The sequence below is a fragment of the Monodelphis domestica genome, chromosome X (assembly GCF_027887165.1).
Source record: "Monodelphis domestica isolate mMonDom1 chromosome X, mMonDom1.pri, whole genome shotgun sequence".
Taxonomy (NCBI): Eukaryota; Metazoa; Chordata; class Mammalia; order Didelphimorphia; family Didelphidae; genus Monodelphis; species Monodelphis domestica.
In genome coordinates this window covers 61265866-61291288 of record NC_077235.1, presented here as the reverse complement: position 1 = coordinate 61291288, position 25423 = coordinate 61265866, and positions in this window count along the sequence as shown.

Sequence of the window (25423 nt, the reverse complement as noted above, 5' to 3'; positions counted from 1 at the left end):
AAGCCAACATGAAGAAGCCTCCAGACCACAAGTTGCACAAAATTGAACTTTGGGTGTGGTTGATTGAACATTTATTTATATGTATACTTTCATGCCAAAGGGGACTGCCACCTAACTGGTTTTTTGTCAATGCGTTCAGCAATTATTGGGTTTTTTTCTCTTATCCTCAAATTATTGTAATCTTTAAATTGATTATGTTTTTATGATCCTTTGGGGAAGGACTTCTTCCCAGAGGATCAAACGGGGGGAATGTAAAATTGGACTTGAACTCTGGACTTCAATCCCCACAATTCCTTGCTCCACTTCCCCAGAATGCTTTGTAATCTCACCTGGGCCGAGATTGAGAAGGTATTTAACCTGATTGCAAAAGCTTTTAGCTCTCTTTTTGGACTTCCGTTTGGGAGCAGATGAGTCTCTTCCATGATGTGAGGTTATTTTGTCTAGGCCTCTGGCCTAGGCACATGTTTCTTACTTGTATGTTCTTTAATCCTTAATCCTTAATAAACCTCTAAAAATATAATACTCCTTGCAGAGAGAAACTAATTTCTACCTGCCTCAGGCTCCCAATATTCCCTAATTTTAATCTTTACAATATTATGGGACTTTGATTAATGATTGTGTCTGATTCCAGGAGAAGGGATCATAAAAGAGCCAATAAGTCTTGATGGAATTGATGAGATTCTGTGCCAAGACAGGGAACTTGAACTTATTTTGGGGTTTGAGGAAGTGGCTGTTTGCAAAGTCAGATGCAGAATTTCCTCATGCCAGGTTCAGACTTCTACCAAGTACCTTAGTTTGGCTGCCATTTTGGCTCCCCTATCCCTGTGAGTGAAGGTAAATCAGACCAGGGAATCATATTTCCCCTCTGCTTCAAAATCTAATTCTTTTTCTTTCTTTTATGGTATGGCAATTTTCTGTAGGTCTGACTACCAATGGGTAAGTGCTACATTGTTATAATTGCTACTACAGGCTTGTGGGATATAAATTGCATTAATTGGACCTTGACTCAAGGACCTGTTATGGGCTTATTCTTCCTTACTTAGAATTTTTACACATGAGACTTTGATATTTTATGTTTCATCCAGAAGTTACTTTTTTCTCTTTTATTTGGGTTTATTTGATGTTTTGGGTTTTTTTTGACAGTTGATTCATATACCTCATAACTCAGCCATGTATCCTGGGGTAACCCGTGTATTGGTCAACACCCTCCTTAAGGGGGATTGTATTATTGTCATAAAATTCTAGATTTATAAAAAATTTTCTTCTTTAGGAGTAATTTTAGGATAAGAAGCTTGCTACCTCCCCAAATCAAGAAAGTAAACTGTTTGGAGAAGGTGTCATGAAGATGCCTGCAGAAACCACACACTGCACCAAAAGATCCAGAATGAATGTTGGGATGTAGTGGATTGAACTGTAGGGGATTGAATGCATTTATTTTGAATGTACACTCTTATGCCAAAGGGGATTGACCACTAATTGTTGTGTTTTTTTGTCAATGTGCCTAGCAATCATTGGTTTTACTCTCTTTTTCTTTTATTTCCCTCTTATCCCGAAATTATTGTAATTTCCCCATAGAAAGTTTTGTATGTACCTCTAGTTAAAAATCTTTAGAGATATAAGTTGGCTATGTGTACTGATTCACTGGGGAAACTAAGCATGTAAATTTGGGAGATTTCTACATGCTTGTTTCCCAATAGAATCACAGTGGGGATTATTTGGATAGACTTTTGCTTTCCAGGGAAAGCTTTCTTTCCCAGCTTCCCATGTTATGTGCTAATGTAGGGAGGATATAAGTTTTGTGTAGCCCTGACTTTCACTCTCTTCTTCCAAAAACACAACTGGGGAGCCTAGGGGGAGAGGTTGGCAGGAAATGTTTACTCATGTGGCTTTACTCAGTTTTTAATTTTTGTTCTTTTACTTCTACTTCAAGTGATTATCAATAAACTTTATAAAATATAATACTTGGAGTTATTGGATAGTAATTTAAATCGTACAAATCCTAGCTCTTTGCCTGCTGGAATATCATATTTCAAGCTCTGTAATCTTTTAGTGTTGAAGCTTCTAAATCTTGTGTTATCTTAACTGTGGCTCAATGATACTTTAATTGTTATTGTTTTCTCATGGATGCTTGCAATATTTTCTCCTTGATCTAGGAGTATAGGAATTTGGCTATAATATTCCTGGGAGTTATCCTTTTGGGATCTCTTTCAGGAGATGATCAGTGAATTCTTTCAATTTCTATTTTACCATCTGGTTCTAGGATACCAGGGCAGTTTTCCTTGATAAGTTTCTTGAAAGATGATGTTTAAGCTCTTTCTTTGATCATAGATTCTAGGTGGTCAAACAATTCTTTTTTTTCCTCCAATAATTCTTACATTATCTCTTCTTGATCTATTTTCTTGGTTAGTTGTTTTTCCATTGAGGTATTTTACATTTTCTTCTATTTTTATTTCATTCTTTCAGTTTTGTTGGATTGTTTCTTATTCTCATGATTCTTAAGATCATGATTCTGAGGAGTCCCTAGGTTTCATTGTGGGAAATAGATTATGTGACCTCTTCATAAGAACATGAAGGTAATGAAATAAGAACAAAGAGGCAAGGTTTGGGGATTTGTGTTTGGCTGAGTTGAGACATAACTTGAAGATAATTTTGATATGACTTATTAGCTGAGCTGAGACATGCTGAAGTAGCTCAAGCATATTAACTTATACATCCCTAAGGCGGAGTTAGCTCATTTTAGTGTTCATATGACATATGACAAAGGGAAGGACACAACAAGGAGAAACATATAGGTGTGTTAAGAAGTTGTACACCTCCAGCTAGTAGGGAAAGGAGGGAGGGACCTCACAGCCAAGTATAGGCAACAAAAAGTTTGCTTCACCAAGTTCCTGGTGTACCTACTTGTTGGACACCTACTCTTGCAAGAATGTAATAATAAATTATATTCCTGTTTCACTGTGGTTCTCACTGAGTCATTGATAAGACTATTGTTTCTCATATTCATCAGATTACCTAAGGGGTCCAGGATGCACAAAAAGATTAAGAACCCTTGATTTGATAAGTATCTGTTCATTCATTGATTCTTGGTAATGAGGTGAGAATTTCAGCACTGAATGGTGTATATACTGTCAGATGGGATCATCATTTTGTTGCAAAAGTTTGTTTAATTGGTTTATAAATGTTGTTATTTTTTAAAAGGTATTAATTAAAACCCTAAAAAAGAGGCGATTCTATAATAGTTTTATTTACTTTTTTACATTAAAAAATCAAGGAAATGTGATAGACCTAGAATGCCTAGATTTCAGCAAAGCATCTGGCAGTGCCTCTCATCCTGTCCTTAAGTACAAGATGGAGAAATAGAATCTGTGTCAGCTAAAAATGAATCAACAGTATGACATGGCACAAAAACATTAACTGGATGTGAAGTTGCATTGAGAGAGAGAGAGAGAGAGAGAGAGAGAGACCCAGCATTCAGAATAAGAGAAATACTTGAGTCCTTGCTGTACCCTTCCCTGTGTAATATTTAAAATTATGAGGCTGGTTATAGCTTAATAACTTTACTAAATCAAAAGTAGTAGTAGAAGTAGTAATAAAGAGAGGGAAAAGTAGGAGAGAGGGAGAGAGGTACTTAACCTCTCTAATCTACAGCCACCATTATGGGCTTCTAGCTGCAACCCAGCAAGGGTCCACTCTACTTCTCCACATGCCCGCCTAAGACTCCAACTTCCTCCTACTCTCAACTTATAAACTTTTTTCCTCTACTCACTAACTCTCACATGCTCAGGAACCAACCATAGTTTCTTAATTTGCCTGGGCCTCCCAGGGGGCAGTGCCTGTTCATTGTTTCCCATTTCATTGGTTCTTAATTTCCAGTGGCCCATTTATCTGAACTCACTCATTGGTATTTGGGCTCCAGATGTGAGCAACTTAGGGAAAAAGAGAAATTTACTTTAGACAACTGTTCTGATCATACCTGAAGAGTTGTATTTGCACTAATTTTTGGATCACATTTTAGAGACACTGACAAACTGGAATGTGTTTAAGAGAGCTCTGAGTGGCCATCTTGTCTGGTTCTTTCATTTTACAGATGAGAATACTGAGCTCTTGGGAGGTTAAGTGAATTGTTTAATGTCTCAGGTTATAAGGAGTAGCAAAAAATTTCGAATCTAGCCACACTGCCTAATGAAAGGCAACCAGGATGATGAAGTATCTCATGTCATATGAGGAGCAGTTAAAGGAACTGAGTATATTTAACTTGGATAAGAACAAACTGAAATGACACCCAATCTCTCTTTTTAGGTCTTTGAAAGGCTTTCATGTAGAGGAGGGACTAGACTTGTTCTGTTTGACCCCAGAGTCCAGAATTAGGAGTAGTGGGTGGGAGGGAGTTGCAGAAACAAATTAAAGCTTCATGTCAGGAAAAACTTCCTAATAGTGAGAGTTGTAAAAAAATGTGGAATGTGACATTGCAGAAATTGGTCATCAAACAGAGCCTGGGGGACCACTTTTCCTTTCTGCATGGGATGGACCAGATGACTCTGAGCTCTCTTCCAACTTTGAGATTCTTTGGTTATGGTCTGTGTTGGGAGATAGGTCCTTCAAGAAAAAGCTGGTTGTCCCATTTTGGGGGGATATTTTAGAGGGATCACAGAATCATATGACTCTAAGACCTTCAGAGACCATCTAGTCCAGTGATGGCGAACCTATGTAACCTGCAGGCAGAGTTCATTACTAGAAAGTCAGAGAGACTTGGGGTGGAGCTGTTCCCCTTCCCCTTTTCACACGCAACTGAGGATATTTCTCAAATGGCCTGCCCCATTGCCCAGCAGCCCAATAGGAATGTTTCCTCTCTCCCCTGTCTTGGGTAAGGTGGAGCAGGGATTAGGTGGGGGTGCAGGACATAGTAATTGGTGGGACAGGCATGGCACTCAATTTGGGGGGTGTGGTGGGGGCAGGGCCTATCACGGTTTATCATCACTGATCTAGTACAACCCTCTAATTTTATATAAATGAAGAAATTGGGATTTAGGGAATTCTTGTTCATGTATAGATAGGCCTTGGCCTCTGGTATGCTTTCTAACTGAGATTATCTGCTCTTGTGAATTTATGGAAGGTAATTTGCCAAAGTCAATGTGCAACTTCCATTACTACTTGTGTGACCTTGGGTAAGTCACTTCCTTTTTTGGTGCCCGTTTCAGCTCTGTAAACTGGAGAGAGGAATACTTGCATAATCCACTTTATGGAGTTGCTAAGAGGAAAGCACTTTAGGAAACTAACGTTTTGTAGAAATTATTGTTGTGAAGATGGATGAATTTTCAAAATGCCTAATTGGGAGTAAATAAGGAGCCAAATGTATGTTACCTTAGTTGTCCTCTGCTCCTCCACTGTAGTTTTGTTATTGAATGAATCTTGTTATTTGACTTGCTACCTCTAAATCTGAGGACACTGGTGTTTGATTGCCCCTTATTTGAGTTTTCAGATAATTGGAAAATGAGTCATTGCTGAAATCAACTGATAAAATTGTCATAGAAATTTTTTATCCTTTAAACATTATTTTATTTGGTCATCTTCAAACATTATTCATTGGAAAAGAAAGATCATTTTCTTTTCCTTCCCCTCTCCCACCACCCCTCCCATAGCTGACACGTGATTCCACTGGGTATCACATGTGTCCTTGATTCGAACCCATTTCCATGTTGTTGGTCTTTGCATTAGGGTGTTCATTTAGAGTCTCTCCTCAATCATGTCCTCTCAATGCCTGTAGTCAAGCAGTTGCTTTTCCTCGGTGTTTTTACTCCCACAATTTGTCCTCTGCTTGTGGATAGTGTTTTTTCTCCTAGATCCCTGCAGAATGTTTAGGGACATTGTACTGACATTAATGGAGAAGTCCATTATGTTCAATTGTACCACAGTGTTTCAGTCTCTGTGTACAATGTTTTCTGGGTTCTCCTACTTTTGCTCTGCATCACTTCCTGGAGGTTGTTCCAGTCTCCATGGAATTCCTCCACTTTATTATTCCTTTTAGCACAATAATATTCCATTACCAACATATATCACAATTTTTTCAGCCATTCCCCAATTGAAGGGCATCCCCTCATTTTCCAATATTTGATAGAATTCACTTGTGAATCCATCAGGCCCTGGGGATTTTTTCTTAGGGAGTTCTTTGATGGCCTGTTCGATTTCTTTTTCTGATATGGGATTATTTAAGAATTCTATTTCTTCTTCTGTTAGTCTTACTCTATCTTTTAATTCTGACATTGTGAGTATCTACCCACCTCATGTGTGTTTCTTGAAGACAACATATGGTAGGGTTTTGGATTCTAATCCATTCTGCTATTTGTCTACATTTTATGGGTGAGTTCATACCATTCACGTTCAAAGTTATGGTTGTCACTTTTGGATTCCCTGGCATTTTGATATCCTCCCCTAATTCTGACCTTTCTTCTTTAGCTATAACCTTTTAAGCCAGTGATTTACTTTTAATCAACCCCCCCTAATCCCCTCCATTAATATGCTTCCCTTTCTGGCCCCTCCCTTTTTGTTCCCTTCTTCTTTTTTTTAGCGTCTGTAAATTTCCCTCCCCCCTCTCTTTCCCTTCCTTTTTGTACTCCCTACCCCCTAACCACCTTAGTTTTCCCTTTTCACTTACCCTGTAGGATAAGACAGAATTCAAGACCCCAATGGATCTAGGGGATCTTCCCTCTCAGAACTGATTTCACTGAGAGTAAGGTTTAAGTATTACTTATTAGCACTCTCTTCCTCTCCTTATAGGAGAATTCTTCCCCTCCCCTTCCCATGTATATCTCTGTGTGAGAAAGATTATTCTATTAATTTTTTTTCTATTTCTTGGAGTATATTTTTAGTACCATCGACGATTCCCCCCTCCCTTTTTCTTTCTATCCCCCCTTTCTCCATATCATCTTGATGCCCCAAACTTTCACTATGCGTGATTCTTCTTACTACTCTAATGATGCATACAATTTTTGAGAGTTACACATTATATTTTCCACACATATTAATATGTATAATTTGATATAAATGTAGTCCTTATAGAAGAGAGTTTGAATAAAAGAAAAAGATAACATTTTTCTCCTTTTCCCTTTCCTTCATATTTACCTTTTCATGTTTCTCTTGCTCTTTGTGTTTGGCTGTCAAACTTTCCACAGAATCTGGTCTTTTCTTTACAAATACTTGGAAATCTTGTATTTTGTTGAATGCCCATACTTTCCCCTCGAAGAATATAATCAGTTTTGATGGATATCTGATTCTTGGTTGAAGCCCCAACTCTCTTGCCTTTCTGAATATCATGTTCCATGCCTTACGGTCATTCAGAGTGGAAATTCCTAGGTCCTGTGTGACCATGATTGGTGTTCCTTTATATCTAAATTGTCTTTTTTCTAGTTTCTTGTAAGATTTTTTATTTTGCTTGGAAGCTTTGGAATTTGGCAATTACATTCCTGGGAGTTGTCTTTTGGGGATTTATTGTAGAGGGTGTTCTATGAACTCTTTCAATGCATATTTTGTCCCATTGTTCTAGAATCTCTGGAAAGTTTTCTTTGATGATATCATGAATTATGATATCAAGATTTCTGTTTATTTCTGGCTTTTCAGATAGACCAATGATTCTCAAATTGTCTCTCTTTCCTCTGTTTTCCTGGTCTGTCACCTTGTCAGTGAGATATTTTATGTTATCTTCTAATTCTTTAGTCTTTTGACTTTGCTTTATTAATTCTTGCTCTTTTGCAAGGTCATTGTCTTCCAGTTGCCTGATTCTGACCTTTAAAGACTGGTTTTCCTTTTCAGTTTGGTCTGACATGTTTTTTGAGGCTTCGAGCTATTTCTGAATTTGCATATTTTGGTCCCTCAGATTGCTGAGTTCCTTTTTCATTGCTTCCCATTTTTCCTTCCAGAAGGCTTCCATCTTTGTGATAATTTCCAATTTAAATTCTTCAAGAGCTTGTGGAGAATTTCCATTTCTTATGGAAGGTTTTGGAGCATTTGTTTGTGTTTCCTCTTCTATCTCCTCTGTATTTTGCATTTTTGCTCCATAAAATCTGTCCAAAGTCACCCCATTCTTCTTGCTTTTTTTTGGTGTTTGGAGGCTGTTGCACCTCTGCACTGTTTGCCATCTCTATGGTTTTTCCTCCCCTTTCCAGTCAGAAATCTGAGTGAGGAGGGCTGGCTCTCAGTGTATGCTTCTGATGATCTGAGGCGTTAGCCCCAGGCAAATTGTCCATTCTCCACAGCTGTGCTTTCTTCCTGGGAAAGTCCAGGGTCTGCCCTCCCCTGCCTGCCGGCATTTTAGGTTCCCTCTCAGTTCTCTCCAGCTGCTTCTCCACTACCTTACTTCCACACTCTGAGCCAGGCATAGCACTGTCTGCAAGGTACCCCAGTGCCTTTGCTCGCCCTGAGGTTCCTGTCCTTTCAGGAGGCCCTGCACTGTAGGCGGGGAGGGGTCCTGGCCTCCCTGAGCTCTGAGGGCTCCTGGTGGTATTAGGTTCAACTGGGTTTGTCTGGATGTTCCCCGAGGCAAAAATCTCCGGTGAGACTCTGATGGAAGGACCCAGCCATGGCACTACAGCCCCCCCCCTCCGTCTCTCTCCAGCTGCTTCCCTGCCTTCAGTGTTGGACACCCTGAGCCTATCCCATGTTGCTTTCAAGGTGCACCCTTCAGAACAGCACCTTTGCAGGCCCTGAGGTTCCCACTGCTGCTGGGGGCTCAGCGCTCTGGGTGGGGGGGGGAGGGATCTTGGGACCTTCCTTCTGCCTTCCTCTTAGACCCACGTGTTCTAGGTTTCTGGCTTTTGGGGAGCATACCTTTTGATTTGAGTCCAGAAGGAGGGTTCCCTGGCTCTGTCCTGTTGTTAAGTTTGAATTTCAGTCCCCTAGGAGCATTCAGCTTGTGATCGGTAAAGAAGGGTTTTCAGAGGTCTAAACTTTTGCTGCTTCTAAGCTGCCATCTTGACTGGAAGTCTCATAGAAATGTTAGGGTGTCCTACATTTGAAAATCTCCTATAATTCCAAATCAGTTGTGTTCCCTGGCTTGATAGGCTAGGACCATGATGGCGAACTTATGGCCCATGTGCTAAAGATAGCAAGCAGAGACCTCTCTGTGGGCACACACAGGTCCCTGGCTTGGCTGACTGGGAACCTGCCCCTGCCCCTGAATGCAGAAGGTGGGGCACTTGAGCCTCCCACCACTGTAGCTGTGGTGGAACTCAGCAGGGCTGGCAGCCTGGCCCCATTCCCAAATGCAGGGAAGGGTGGGATGTTGCATGCAGTCAGGGGGCGGGGCACACAGTTGGGGGCAGGGCATGTCACTCATTGGGGTGGTGGTGCATGGGGCACAGCATGCAGTCTGGGAGGCATGACACAGGGTCCCTAAAAGGTTTTAAAAGGTTCACCATCACTGGCCTAGGAACATTTACCAGGGAGAGTCAGGATGCCAGAAGTGTCAATGGGAACCACCAAGTGACATTTTGATGGAAAATAATAGTTAACACCATAGTGAAGTAGGTACAGTTTATCCCCATTTGATATTTTTTTCCTTCCATGGAGGCTTCATATTACTTCTCAAAATGTTGCCCATGGTCCAAAGGACCTCTTCCTACATGGCTCTGGGCTCACATGGGCTCAGATTTATCTGAGATAAAGGAGGTTGGTACTACCCAGAGTAAGGCAATGCTTCTAACTATATTGTCAGTTTTGTGGTCAATATTTGGAAAACATCATCCATATTTTTATTATGATTATTTCAAATGGAACCTCACTTGGCTAGATGATACATCACATGTTGCCAGGACAGTGAGACTACTTTCTCCTTTGATATGCCTCTTTTTACTTTAGTAGCTCTGTGGCCTTATTTATGTGGGTACTCTCTCGATTAACACCTTCTCCTTTTTTGGAATTCTTGCCCATCCTCTTCCATCTAGCCTTCATAGAGGGTCTACCCATTGTGCCAGAAGCCTTCTTTCAGATTTACCTGTTGATTATCCCTTATTCTCACTGCATGACAAATCTACCTCCCTTTCCATTCTATGTCCTTGAGTATGTCTTCTGGGCTACTTTGAATTTTGGAGATACAATGGGTAATAGACTTAAATGTACTTATGACTCCTAAGAAATGGAACTATTTACTGCTGAGTAACTACAGAAATCCAAGTAGATTCTTTTGATTTTCAGGAAGTGCATTGTTGCTGAAGAATAAATAATTATCTCCCTGTGGTAAATTGCCTTCCTTACTATCCCAGAGCATGCCTTAGTCATTTTCTTTTTTCAAAAATTTTTAAACTTTTATTTGTGCATAAAACTAATATTATATTTCTCTATATAACAAAAAATGAGAATTTTGATTTTTTTTAGAAAAGTTTATTTAGTCAATTTAGAACACTATTCCTTGGTTTCAAGAATCATATTCTTTCCCTCCCTTCCTCCACCCCTTCCCATAACCAACACACAATTCCACTGGGTTTTACATGTGTCCTTGGTCAAAACCTATTTTCATGTTGTTGATGTTTGCACTAGGATGATCATTTGGAATCTTCATCCCTAATCATATCCCTCTTGATCCATGTAATCAAGCAGTTGTTTTTCTTCTGTATTTCTTTTTTATAATTATTTTTTATTTGGTCAATTTCAAACATTATTCCTTGGATACAAAAATCATTTTCTATTCCTCACTCCCCTCCCATCACCCCTCCCATAGCTGACACGCAATTCCACTGAGTATTACATGTGTCCTTGATCCAAACATATTTCCATGTTATTGGTATTTGCACTAGGATGTTCATTTAGAGACGATATCCCCAATCATATCCCCTCAACCCCTGTAGTCGAGCAGTTGTTTTTCTTTGGTGTTTTTACTCCCACAGTTTTTCCTCTGCATGTGGATAGTGTTTTTTTTTCATAGATCCCTTAATGGAGAAATCCATTACATTCGATTGTACCATAGTGTATCAGTCTCTGTGTATATTGTTCCCCTGGTTCTACTCCTTTCGCTCTGCATCAGTTCCTGGAGGTTGTTCCAGTTCCCATGGAATTTCTCCAGTTTATTATTCCTTTGAGCACAATAGTATTCCATCACCAACATATACCACAATTTGTTCAGCCATTCCCCAATTGAAGGGCATCCCCTCATTTTCCAATTTTTTTGCCACCACAAAGAGCGCAGTGATGAATATTCTTGTACAAGTTTTTTTCGTTATTATCTCTTCGGGGTACAAGCCCAGCAGTGCTATGGCTGGGTGAAAAGGTAGACAGTCTTTTAGCGTCCTTTGTGCATAGTTCCAAATTGCCCTCCAGAATGGTTGGATCAATTTACAACTCCACCAGCAATGAATTAATGTCCCAGCTTTGCCACATCCCCTCCAGCATTCATTACTTTCCGTTGCTGTCGTGTTAGCCAATCTCTAGGTGTCAGATGATACCTCAGAGTTGTTTTGATTTGCGTCTCTCTGATTATAAGAGATTTAGAACAGTTTTCATGTGCTTATTAATTGTTTTGATTTCTTTAACTGAAAATTGCCTATTCATGTCCCTTGCCCATTTATCAATTGGGAATTGGCTTCATTTTTTGTACAATTGCTTTAGCTCTGTAAATTTGAGTAATTAGACCTTTGTCATAGGTTTTCATTATGAAGATTGTTTCCCAGTTTGTTATTTCCCTTCTGATTTTGGTTACATTGGTTTTATTTGTACAAAAATTTTTTAATTTGATGTAATCAAAACTATTTATTTTACATTTTGTGACTCTTTCTAAGTATTGCTTGGTTTTAAAATCTTTCCCATCCCAAAGGTCTGACATATATACTATTCTGTGTTCATATAATTTACTTCTTGTTTCCTTATTTACGTTTAAGTCTTTCATCCATTCTGAGTTTATCTTGGTGTAGGGTGTGAGTTTCTTCTGTATTTCTGCTCCCACAGTTTTTCCTCTGAATATGGATAGTGTTTTTTCTTTTAAATCCCTCTGAGTTGTTCAGGGTCATTGAATTGCCATTAATGGATAAGTCCACAACATTGGATTGTACCACAGTGTATTAGTCTTTGTGTATAATGTTCTCTTGGTTCTGCTCCTTTTGCTCTGCATCAATTCCTCGGGGTCATTCCAGTTCATATTGAATTCCTCCATTTCCTTATTCCTTTGAGCACAATAATATCCCATCACCAACTTATGTTCGAGGTAAAACTTATGGTTGGACTGAATATATTTTTAGTTGAACTCTAGGGATTTTAAGTTCTAAATCCCAATGAAATACTCAAGCCAGAATGGAATTTTATGGTGGTTTATTTACAATGGAGTGAAGATATTAAGGAAGAAAGAAAGAGAGGAAAAGAGAGAGATACCAGGCTGGAGTTCAGTGGCCCCAGCCAAGGGGGGGAAGGCAGAGTATTAAATCTAGCACAACTTCCATCCACGAGGCCTCCTCCAAGATGAGGGGCCTCCTCAGAGGCTGGTGCCTCCAGAAAGCCAAGGAAAGGGGAACAAGCCTTGCACTCACCATATGACAGTCTAAGGGAAGGAGTCTGAGGTCTCACGCTCGAGCTCCTCCACAGTCAAGTGCCACCGCCAAATTCTTCTCACAGGAAGTGACACAAAATATAAAGGAAGTTATTTATATCACTTCCTGTGTCTTACATGTACCAATGGTGGCTTAAACTTGGTTTTGGATGACCCAGGGTGTCAGTCAGTTGTTTCTGATTTGTCACTTGCTAGTACACGTGGTTCATAGACCTTCCTCCTCCCCCCCCCCCACTTAATCCTTAAGTGAGGGTGTATACATTCCTGGTTGCTAAAATTCTAAATACTAAGCAGGGTGGAGTAAATCTAAAATTCACACATATACCATAATTTGTTTAGCCATTCCCCAAATGGCCTTAGTCATTTTCATCTCTATGCCTTTGCTCTTGCTGTGCTCTAGCCTCAGGTGCCATCTCTCTTTCTGATAATACAAATTGCTTATTTTTTCATCCCTTCCCTAAAGCCTTCCCTTATTTAAACTTCTATAGTACTTATTAATAGGACAAAGAGCATACTAGTCTGTTCCACCAAACTGTGTAGTATTAGACAAATGACTTAATCTTCCTGGACCTCAGTTTTCTTATTTGTAAAACTGGCTAATATTTGTACTACCTACTGTTCCTCACTGAATTGTAAGAAAAGTATGATAGAAATTTGTTATTATTGCTTGAAAATTTTTTTCTCCTAACATTAAAAAAACTCTTACCTTTGGCCTTAGAATTGATCTTACAAAGATACTAAGTGTCAATTCTGAAACAGAAGAGTAAGGGCTAGACAATAGGGGTTAAGTGACTTGTATAGGATCAGATGGCTAGATAGTGTTTGATACCAGATTTGAACCCAGATCCTCCAACACAGGTCTGGTGTTCTAGCTACTGTGCTCCATAGCTGCCCCTCTCAACTAACATTTTTAGCAGGATCAATGCTTTATAACTTTATATACCTTGAGGCCCAAAATCTTCTAAGCTCTGAATTTACATGACCCAGGGCCAATCATGGCATTACTCCAAAAATCATCTCTCTCTTTGGTTGTTTATGTTCCCTCTAAGATTTTTCTTTAGGTAAATCTCTGAATGTAATTTGTTTCCAGGTTTCCATAGATGTGACTAAAAGATTTTCCCAGATCATATTGATAGATAAATAGAAAAGCATTTTTATAAGCATTTAGGTGCAAAGCACTGGGGATACAAATGCAGAGAGTTCTTACTCTCAAGGAGCTTACATTCTTTTTTTAGTCTTAGAAAGAAATGTATTTGGTTTTTTGGTAAAGGAGACCAGCAGAAGAAGGTATGATTCCCTGTCCAGTGTCAGAAAAGTTCACATTCCCAGAAGTATAGCCATCTGAACTGCACTACCAGCAGTTAAGCAAAATTATAAAGGGGAAAAGTTTCCTGACATGTATATCACTTATTATAAACATTCAAATAAAGATTGATTGAGAAAAGCATAAACACTCAGATTTGAGGAAGCCAAAATACTTGAGGATGTTTATAGCTTAATAACTTTATTAAATCAAAGTAGTAGTAGTAGTAAAGAGAGGGAAAAGTAGGAGAGAAGTAGAGAGATATTTAGCTTTCTAATCTATCAGCCACCATAATGGGCCCATAGCTAAACTCTGATGAGAGCCCCCTCAGCTCCTCCATGTGCATGCCAAAGACCTCAGTTTCCTGGTAGGTCTCCCTTCATAAGCTCTTTTATCCACCCATTAACTCTCTCATGTAATATATCAGGAACTAATCATAGTTTCTTAACTTGTCTGGGCCTCCCAGGGGCGGCAGTGTTTATGTAATCAGTCTCCTGTCTCATTGGTTCCTTGGTTCTTTAACTTCCTTTCTCCAAGGACTTGTTTATACCTGAATTTATTCAGTGGTATTTGACCTCCAGGTCATTGAGAGATGATGTTAAAAAAGGTGACACTGGAGAGAGAGAAATTTGCTTCTGACAGATCTAAGCATTCCATGCAGCTAGCTGGCTTTCCTGGAATGTCTCTGAGATCAGCCTGACTTCTACCTTTAAGTAGGGAACTTAAATTCTTTAAAAAATTTTAAATTTTATTATTTTATGAATAAACAAGAATTTATTTACTCTTCCTCTCATCTTCCTGCTATGTTCAGTGAAGAATAAACAACCCTCATAACAAGTATTCATAATGAAACAAAGCAAATGATCTTATTGGTCATGTCAAAAAATGTATGTCTCATTCTGCATTTTGACCTCATCTGTCTGTTAGGAGGTGGGATAGGAAGCTTCATCTTTGGGTCCCTGGAATCATAGTTGGTCATTACACTGATTAGAGTTCAGAAGATTTCAGTGTTACTGGTTATTGTATACAGTGTTCTCTTTGTTTATAGAAGTCTTCCCAGTCTTCTCTGAAATTATTTATTTTGTTAGTTGCTATAAGATGTATAGTATTCTATTCATATACCACAAATAGTTCAGTGCAACTAGGTAACACAGTATATAGAGTACCAGGTCTGATGTTAGGAAGACAGGCTTATCTTCCTGAGTTCAAATGTAACCTCAGACACTTATTGATTTGCAAACCTGGGCAAGTCACTTAACCCTGTTTGCTTCAGTTTTCTCATCTGTAAAATGAGATGGAGAAGAAAATAGCAAACTAGGAGCCAAGATGGAGGAGTGAACCAGGGCTGCTCAGTGTCACCAGGAGAATCTTCTCTGACCAAAATTAAAATATCACCACAAAATGAATACAGGAGTGAAAGAACCAACAAGGAGACAGAGTGAAACAACTCTCAAGAAAAGAAAAACCCAAAAGGTAGGCAGAGGTCATCTAAGGAACTGGGGTGAGAGGAAAGCAGAGCAAGCAAAAGGCAATAGCAAGGAGGGAAGAGCAAGCCAAGAGCAAGTCACCTCTCTCCCCATGCCCAGATTTGGAACCTGAGCTCAAGTCAACATTCAGACTCTGAGATCCTGCCTGGGCAAATAGTGACACAAGCCAATCCACACTCCTTGAGGTTTCAAAACTGTGGAGAATTCTAGAGTCCCAGCCCAGGGCAGTTGGGGCTAAAGTGGGCTGATCTGTGTGGGCCCAGAGTGAAGCCAGGATTTCTAGTCTGGGCTTGGGATAAGAACATGGTACACAGTTTAGGGTGGCTGATAGTACTAAGTACTGATCTTTCTGCCTAAAGCTCAGGAAACTCCAAGACAGGGCAATCATGGGTTTGCCTGATTGAATCAAGTACACAGCAAGACTAAAATTTGAGCCTAAGCCTGGGGTTAGAATTTGATCAGCCTCTGACCTGATCAAGGTCATAGTGAAATCAAAAGCTTACATCTAAGCCTGAGGCAAGTCCTTAAGCTATCAGTATCTCAAGGGTCAATTGAATGGGCAGGGGAAGGGGGCTCCCAGAGCTCTCAGACCCAGAAAATGAGCTGAAAATGACGTCAAACAAGATTGAAGTTTAAGAGGGTACCCCAACTTCCAAGAAAACAGAGCCTACCTATAATTAGATAGGAAAAATGAGCCAACAACAAAAAAGGCACCTAACTCTAAAGGATTTTTATGGAGAAAAGGGGCAAGGTACAGACACAGAAGGGGGCAGTGAAAGCAAAAGAAACTTATGCAAAGTCCCAAAGAAAAATATGAATCTGACACAATTCTCGAAGATCTCAAAAAAGACTTCAAAAACCAATTAGGAGAGGCAGAGGAAAAAGTGGGGAAGAGAAATGAAAGTGATGCAAGAAGAGAGGAAAGTGATGCAAGAAGAAATGGGTCAATTGAAAAAGGAGAACCAAAAACTGATAGAGGAAAATCAAGCCTCAAAAATCAGAACTTATCATCTAGAAACTAATGATTTCATGAAAAATCAAGAAACAATAAAGCAGAATCAAAGGAATGAAAAAATAGAGGAAAACATGGAATAGCTTATTGAAAAAACAACTGACTTAGAAAACAGATGTAGGAGAAACAATTTGAGAATTATTGGACTACCTGAAAGCCATGATCAAGAAAAAACCTTGTATATTATATTACAAGAAATGATCAATGATAACTGCCCAGAGATCTTTGAAGAAGAAAATAAAATAGAAATTGAAAGAATCCACAGATCACCTCAGAAAGAAATTTTCAAATGGCAGCGTCCAGGAATGTAATAGCTAAATTCAAGAGCCATCAAACTAAGGAGAAAATTCTTCAAACATCCAGAAAGAAACAATTCAGATACCATGCAGTTACAATCAGGATCACACAGGACCTAGCAGCTTCTACAATAAAGGATCAAAAAGCATAAAATTTGATAATCAGGAAGGCAAAAGATCTGGGTTTACAACCCAGAGTCACCTATCTAGCAAAACTGAGTATATTATTTCAGGGGAAAATAGGCATTCAATAAGATAGAAGATTTCCAAGCATTCCTGAGGAATAAGCCAGACCTAAAGAAAAAATTTGAAGTCCAAACATGAGACACAAGAGAAGCCCAAAAAGGTAAATAAGAAAGAGAAAATTTAAGGGACTCATTAAGGTCAAAATGTTTATATGTATACATGGAAAGAAGATTTCTGTAATTCTCAAAATTACTTTTAATGGTAGAGACGATAGAAGGAATTTACTCAGAAAGAGGGTGGTGTGAAAGGAAATTCTGGTTCTCTTTGTCTATTCTGAGTTTACACTTGTGAAAAGGCAATCCTTTATTCTCTTTTCCTAGTTGGAGTTAAAACTTTGGTTAACATTGACTTAAGTACCTCACTAGATTGGGAAGGCAGGATAAACTCTCCTTTGTCTACCTTTTGATTGAATTAACACAAGCTTGAACTAGGTGTAGGAGCTTGCAGACCCTTAGTGAATTCACACCCTATTTAGTGCTAGGTGAGAAGCCAGTAAGATACTTGGAGAGCTCAACCCTTTTTTTCCCAATTCAGCCAGAAATTTGTGAATTCTTTTAAGATTCCACACACTCAGAAACATGTGAATCCAAAGGTGACAACTCAGAAATGTGTAAATCCTAGGAGGAGAGTTAATACCTTTAGAGGTGAGAAATCAATCCCACAGACACTGCCCCTGGGCAGTCCTGGACAATTTGGAAACTGTGATTGGCCCTTGTGAAAAGGGGTAGGGACAGGAAATCACCATAAAAGCGATTAAATCCTTCAGCTGGGGCAGTATTATGAAGTTGAGTCTTGTGGAGAGTATCTCCTAGAGATAGTCTTCTAGGGAACTTCACTGGAGACTGCGGCATGAATAGTGAATTCAACTTAGACTCTGATTCATGGACTCATTAGGTGAGTGAAAAGGCTGATTCCCTTCCTAGTTTCCTAAAGAGACTAGCTTCTATCTTGGAGGAGGCCACGTAGTTACTCACTACTGACCCTCCTGGCTGAGGACAAGTATAGGTAAATTTTCTCTAATCTCTTTCACATTTATCTACTTTATTGTTTCCCCTCTATTTTGGTAAATAAACTTCTGTCTTGAGATATAATAATTTTAGTGATCAAGTTATTCACAAACCAAGTGGGGAAAAAGTTAATTTGAAAAGATTTTAGGTAGCTAAACTAGAATGACTGCTAGAAAGTTCTGTTTATACAAGTAGAAAATGGGAAAATGTGATTCTTAATATAATTTTTAAGTTCACTCCGTGTCTATTATAACATCATCTTATTAAATTCTTTGGCTTAGCTATTGTTACATAGGCTTTATTGGGGGCACTTTTCCTCTTTTCCCAAGTGCTTTAAACCAGTATTTAGTTGGTCAATTCTTTGTTAACCATTAAATTCTCTTTGTATAGCAGATAGCCAATGAGATAATAGCATGTAATCTTCATTTTGGCAGACTTTTGCAATGAGAGACTCACTGCCTTATATTTTCTTGACTCCACAGAAACTATTATAATTACAACTTAAAATCACTATAATTTGAATTGTGTATGATCTAGAATTTGGTTCATTTCAACAATTAAATGCTTACTACGTACAAGCCACTGTGCTAGGCTCTAGAGATATAGACAAAAAGGAAGCAATACTTGCCCTTTAGGAACACGTAGTATACTAGATAGAATAAAAGATCTGAATGTTAACAGTTAAGTAATAATAGCTAATTTTGGGAAATCTATCCAAACACAGGTAAAATAAGTATAGTCATAATAATAAACATTTTAACATTTTAGAATTTTAATAATTAAACCCCTTTGGAAAAACACAGTATAATACCCAAATGTGCCATTAGTCTTTAGCTAATAGGTATTAACTGCTTCTAATAATCCATTGGATGAGGTGGTTAAGTATTATTTGAATAATTCTACCTACATAAGAAATATTCTCTAGGCTTGAATTTATAGTTCTTCAGAAAAATCTAGGGATTTGAGGTAAACTCAGTATTTATTAAATGGAATTTTTTAACCTCACTGGGTATTAGAAGGAAATCCTATAAAATTTTGTCCTTGTCCTTTGTCATCTCCTTTTTATTTAAGATTCTCTCTGTAGTTTGTTCCCCACTGCCACTCCAAAAAAAGACTTCCTGCCCTTTTCTTTCCTTTCCTTTTGCCTTTCAATAATTTCAAGCTCTTAGAATTGTCAAAAGGGATAAAATAACCCTCTTGTTTGTTTTTTTAAAACTTGTTTGAGCATAACTTTCAAATAAGATGCATGTTAAGAATAAATTAATTTTCACAAAAACCTTAAGCAGGGATATGTAATGTTAAATGTTCTCCATTCATGCCACCTGTTTTAGTAGTCAATGGACCTGCTATAAGCCTTGTTAGAAGAGGTATGTAGAGGTAGGCATTTTATTTATTGTTCATGAAATTAAGCACAGCTAGTTTGTTTTCCTTAGATTTTTAAAATTCTATCATATGTGATGCAGTTATCAGAGGACATCAGTATCCCTAGTTAATAACTGTTAAATAGGTAGTAAATATAACACAAGTGCTTATTACCCTAGTTTTTACAATTTAGTCTTTCTCCTACTAGGGCTTTTTACTTGGTAAGATTGGGAGTTGGCTCTATTTAATGGCTAGGCCCAACAGACTGGGTGCATGATGTCTAGCAATTTATAACAAAATTCCAGTTTAACAACCACTTAAATGTATCAGGGAGTTTGTCACTATGGAATTTTGCCATTGTGACTAAAAACTATGATTTCATTTAAAATATAATTTGCCATATTTCAAAATAGTATAATTAGTATTGAAATTGGTACTGATACATATGATATTCCCCTATTAAATTTTATTTTTAACTTAGCAGAGTTAGTATTCATTTTTCTTACCCCAAATAGAAATCAAGATTTTCTAAAAAAAAATATATATATATATGTACACATTTGTATATATATGTATGTGTATATATACCTACACACATACATATTCATTTCCGTGTGCAATGTCTTACCAAAATAGTTATATTTTCATTTTACTTTTCATATACCAAGAAATAACAAGCCTTTCTGTATGAGGTAGTTCTTTTAGTGAATCACTTTTTTTCTCCCTTCCAGCTTTGTAACAGTAAGCTTTTCTTATTCCTCCCATAACCAGCATGGCTTTTCCTAATTTAAAGGTATATATTTTTTGTATATAGTATAAACAGTGTAATTGGAATGGGGAGGGTAGATCTTTTCCTTTGCTTTTTTTCATTCCTTTCCTTTTTTTTCTTTTTTGGGGACTACTTTTCAAGACATTATTTAAAGAGTACATACCAAATGGTCAATTAAATTGTATTTTAGTAGGAATTCAAAGATAGGAGGAAATGTTTGGAAGAATGTATGAGATTTGGTGGACCAGAAAGCCTTTCCTGCCAATTTGTGCAACAAATGTGGATACTTCATAGAGCTCTAAAGACTATTGGCTTGAATTCTACAGTAACTTTTTTACATTCTGTGGAGACCATATAATTTGTTGAAATTTTGAGGCTTTCTGGTTTTCAACTACTCTAGAGTTCTTTGTTAGTCTGGAAAGGGAAAGTTTTGGTTAAAGCAAATCTTACTCAGATTTGTTAATAATGATGTAGTCAAAATATTTATTGAAGGGAAAAGTAAACTGTTTTAAGCATTGTACCTGCCATTATCTTTAAAGCACACTCTTTGTATCTACCTGCCAGTGCCATTATCAAAACTTTTTTAAAAATATAAATGTATGTTTCTGTTCAGCTAAAGTGCTTAATTTAAAGTATTATATTGCCATCATAGTGATATGAAACAATTTACAATTGCCAAGTCATTTTAATTATTGTTTATTTAAAGTGAAAATATAGAAAAGCAATTTGAGTTACACTATCCCTTAATCCTGTTTTCTAATGTAGCATAAGGAATGTCCTGGACTGTAGAATAACTCTTCCAGTAGATGACTAGTTATGAGTGAACCTATTTTCAGTTCCAAATCTTTTGCTCATTTTAAAAACAATTTACAAATGTTTAGTTTTTGTATCTAATCTCTGTTAATTAAAATTCTTGTAAAGTTTATTTTTACCAAAGAGATGCGATTCATTATTGTTATGGGGGTAAAGAGGTACACCCCTGGGGTTCAAGAAGGATACCTTTTGCAAGAATGCAAGATTCCAAAACTTAGCTTAAAAACAAAAATAGAAACTTATTAATTTAGGAAGTAATGTTGAGAATGGCCAGGAGGATAGCAAGGTGGAAGAGCAAGAAGGGGATGGAAAAGCTGTCCTCCAGATGACACCAGTTCTGGGGATTTTATACTCTTTACAACAGATGCTGTGTCATGGTGTGGACATGACTTAGAGTATTAGTCACTCAGGCATTTGGTGAGGTGAGGTGGTCATCTGACTGGGGTATGCCTGGAGGCACAAAGATTCCTTAACAAACAGATATCTTGAGATGTAGCCTGGTAGGATCCAGGTGTAGCCTGGAGGTGTATCTCTCTGTCCATATTAAATCTAGAGGACAATCAAAGGAGGACAATCATCTCAGGATCCTAGAGGGGTCATTGGATGTTTTTAGGCTCAGAGTCAGGAGGATATAAGGGAGCAAGGGAGGAGTTTTCCCTGATAATATTTTGACTGAGTTTCTGGGGGTACAATGCCCATGTCCTCTCCCTATTGACTGTAGGGAATTGTCCAGGGCTTCAGGCTGGAATGGTTGCAGAGGTTGCTGTGGCATTTGTGTGACTCCCATGAGTGCCTTTACCCTAGAAGCAACTAGAGAGATGACAAGGATACAAATACAAGGTCCACACATCCCACAGGGGAGTAGCCAAAACTGGAGTGGTTGTGAATCTCCTTAAAGCCTCAGGTCTTGGGTATACCTCAGAAGCATTGAGACCTTGGGCTAGAGGCCTGGGGTTCTCTCTGCTTTGGGGGTGCTTCATACAAACCCAACAGTCAGAGGGACCTACTTTGACTACTGCTTTTCCAAGTTGAATGAGAGAATTATATGCCCAGCTGGCTGGGTATGCATGATTTAAAACATAGGAGAAGACCCAAATTTTAAGGAAAGAAATAGTTATGGTCAGGTAGTTAAGAGCTAAAGTAAAAGGGGTTAAGATAACAGGGAGAGAAAGGCTGTGGGCACAAGATCTTAGGGACATGTCCTCAGGGAATGCCTGGGTCCTAGGTAGCTGGGAACCTGTTTGGAGATGTGAAGGATATGTCCAGTGACTGCTTCCCCTGATAGGCAGACAGGTCACAAGGGGGAGAGTCAGCCCCTAAGATAGCAATGTAGAAACCAGGTCTGCGGCAAACACTGGAACACCAGATAGAAGCAGAGAAAATTAGTACGATAGCAATTGACATTACACATTTGCATTTGGGTATCTTAGCCAACAGACTTCTTCAGAAATCATCTGACAGGAATAGACCCCTTTAGGAAATCAGATTCCTGAGTTGTTTGCGGAGTTGGTATGTGATGTTTCTGTCAAGGAATATCCTTTTGCAAAGTACACATTAATTATAACATCTATAAACACTTGAGTAACAATATTTTACATATGAATTTCTTTACCCCAGATTTTGGGAGAAATTCAAGAAAGCTTTGAGCTATATTTCCAAGCGCAAGATCCAAACTTCAATTAAGGGTGCAAATGCAAGCCATCAATTAATAAACTTAACCTACTTTTCAAAGTATGTTCCCTAACAATTTGAGAATTTTCAATTATTAACCTAATAGGTTGTTTGGGGAAATGGAAACTTTAATTTTACAATTTGCATTATGTGCTGGTTATGGGAATTTGTCATGAAGAAAAAGCAGACAGGGAAAATATTTCCTCAAGTCACAAAGGACACACTGAGTGGCTTTGTGTACAAACCAAGGCTGTCATCGGCTCATGCCATTATTGTTTCACTCAAGGATTAGCAGCCTAGATGGTCAGAAGAGGTCCATTCCTAGGTAAGCCCAGAATATGCCTCTGTAACCATCCCAGGATGTTCTCTGTACTTGGTGTACTTTGTCACCATTAGATCCCAGAAGTCTTCTTTTTCCCTAAAGGACAAGTCTTACCCATTACAGCTCAGAGAAATTCTGCTTATCAGCAGGCCAGAAACAAATTTACCCTCAAACAAGCTTTTCTGACCATTTACCCTCTCTAAGGATTCCTTAAAGCCTATGAATCTACATTATAGCAATTATTCTTACATATTTTGGTAATAATTAATTTATCACAATTTAGTCACAAAACCTGAACAGGAATGTTGAATTCATTAGCTCTACAGTAAATACAAATCAGGGCTAGATCAAATCCTGGCCTTAGGCCATGTGAAGGAACTAAGACAAGATCAGTCAGGAATCTCTCTAAGGAATTTTCAGAGAAATTCCAGAATTATTTGTGACTTTCCACATACATCAATTCTAGAAATTATCTCTAAATTAAAGATCCAATTATGGGACTAGAACATCTATCTATTCTCTTTCACCTTCTCTCTCTCTCTCTCTCTCTCTCTCTCTCTCTCTCTCTCTCTGTCTGTCTGTCTGTCTGTCTGTCTCTCTTCCTTCAAAACCCTCTGCTTAAAAAGCAGAACACAACTTCCATTGGTATCACTTCAGTTGCTAATCAGTAAACCAAAAGAATTCTGATTTAAAAGATTTCATCATTGATCCATTGAGCATAGGGCTCATCCATTATAAATTTTAGTTCATAGAACAAATTGGTAAACTGAGGCAACCACTGAGTATTGAACAAAATCTATGGTACAGTCTGGTTTATAAGGAGCTTTTGTTTACATCCAAACAATACTTGAAATACACATTTTAGCAGCAACTCACATAACATTTCAAATAAAAATTCATAAAGCATTTAGTATTACAGGATTTATTTTAAATTTAGAGATTTGAAACCTTTTAAGGACCATAAACCTTAAAGCAAGCCTTTTTTTAAAAACCCTTACCTTCCATCCCACCTTGGAGTCAATGCTGTGTATTGGCTCCAAGGCAGAAGAGTGGTAAGGGCTAGGCGATGGGGGTCAGGTGACTTGTCCAGGGTGACACAGCTGGGAAGTGTTTCAGGCCAGATTTGAACCCAGGACCTCCCATTTCTAGGCCTGACTCTCAATCTACTGAGCCACCCAGCTGCCCCCTAAAGCAAGTCTTTTGAAAAGCAGGCTGATTATCTATTTTTGAGACCAAGAAGTTAAATATAATAAAGTTAGTCCAACTTTAATACGCTAGAATGAAAACCATTGAGAAGAAAACCATTTGATAATTTTAAATAAAAACCCATTTTTGGTAAATTTAAACACTTAAACCCATTTTCCCTTTAAACCTCTTATTATGGAAAGGTAGATAAGGATGGAATGCAGTCTTCCTGAGGCTATACTGCTAAAAAAACCTGTTTTACAAACCTTATCCATGGTTTTTCTATACATACTGAAATTTCACTGTCTGACAAAATTAAAATTAGGATGTTATTTTCTAAACCCACATATATACATGATCACAATTTTGAAATAAAATACCAATAAATAACTCTAATATACAGAATTAAGTATTACTTCCTTTTGGCTAGCAGACAGGGAAAGGAGATTTATCAAGACTTCTTATCTATCCCTGTTTACCTCAAAACAGAAGATAATTAATAGGCTGCTTTACAAGTTGAAAAAAAACCCCTTAGTTTTAAAAGTGTAATACATTAAAAAATCCCAAAAGTATGGCTTTCTCACCAGTTGTTTTTCTGTTCAGAATCAAGCCTTTTCCTCACTGCAGTGGAGGAGGAAGGCAGGTCTGATCAGTGAACTGATAGCTTCCCAGTTTCCTTTATCCCCCATCCCTGCCTGGATTTCTTGGCGGGCCCTTGCCTTATATATAGTAGTCTCTCGGTGATCGAGAATGACTATTGTCTTTGTGCAGTTTCATCTATGGTGTACCCTCATGTGACTTTGGAGTCCAAAGGCTGAGGCGCAGAGTTTGTGGCACATGGGGCATGGAACTCCAGTTGTTACGGGAGGTGCAGTTGTGGCCTGGTGTCAGTGTTCACGCACAGCGGCAAGACGTCGACGTCGTTCATTTTCAAAGGTGGTGGCAGCATGGTGAATGTGGGTTCGCCAGCTGCTTCTGTCAGAGGCAGCAAGTTCTAGTTGCTTTTGTGTAATGCCAGCCCACTTCAAGTTTGACTTTAGCTGATCCTTGAATCTTTTCCTTGGTCAGCCTTGTTTCCTGAGTCCAGCTGACAGTTCACTATAGAATACCTGTCTTGGTATTCGCTGTGGGTCCATGTGGATGACATTTCCAGACCATCGTAGCTGGGTTTTGAGGACCATGACTTTGATGCTGGTGGAGTTGGCTCTGTCGAGGACTTCCTGATTGGTGATGTGGTCCTGCCATCGGATCCTTATGATTGACCGGAGGGAGCGTTGGTGGAATTGCTCCAGCTGTTTCATGTGCTTCTGGTACAGTGTCCATGTCTCACAACCGTACAGGAGCGAGCTGAGGACCACTGTGTTATACACTTTGAGCTTCGTCGCAGTGCTTATACCTCTGTGTTGGAGGACTTTGGAGCGCAGCCG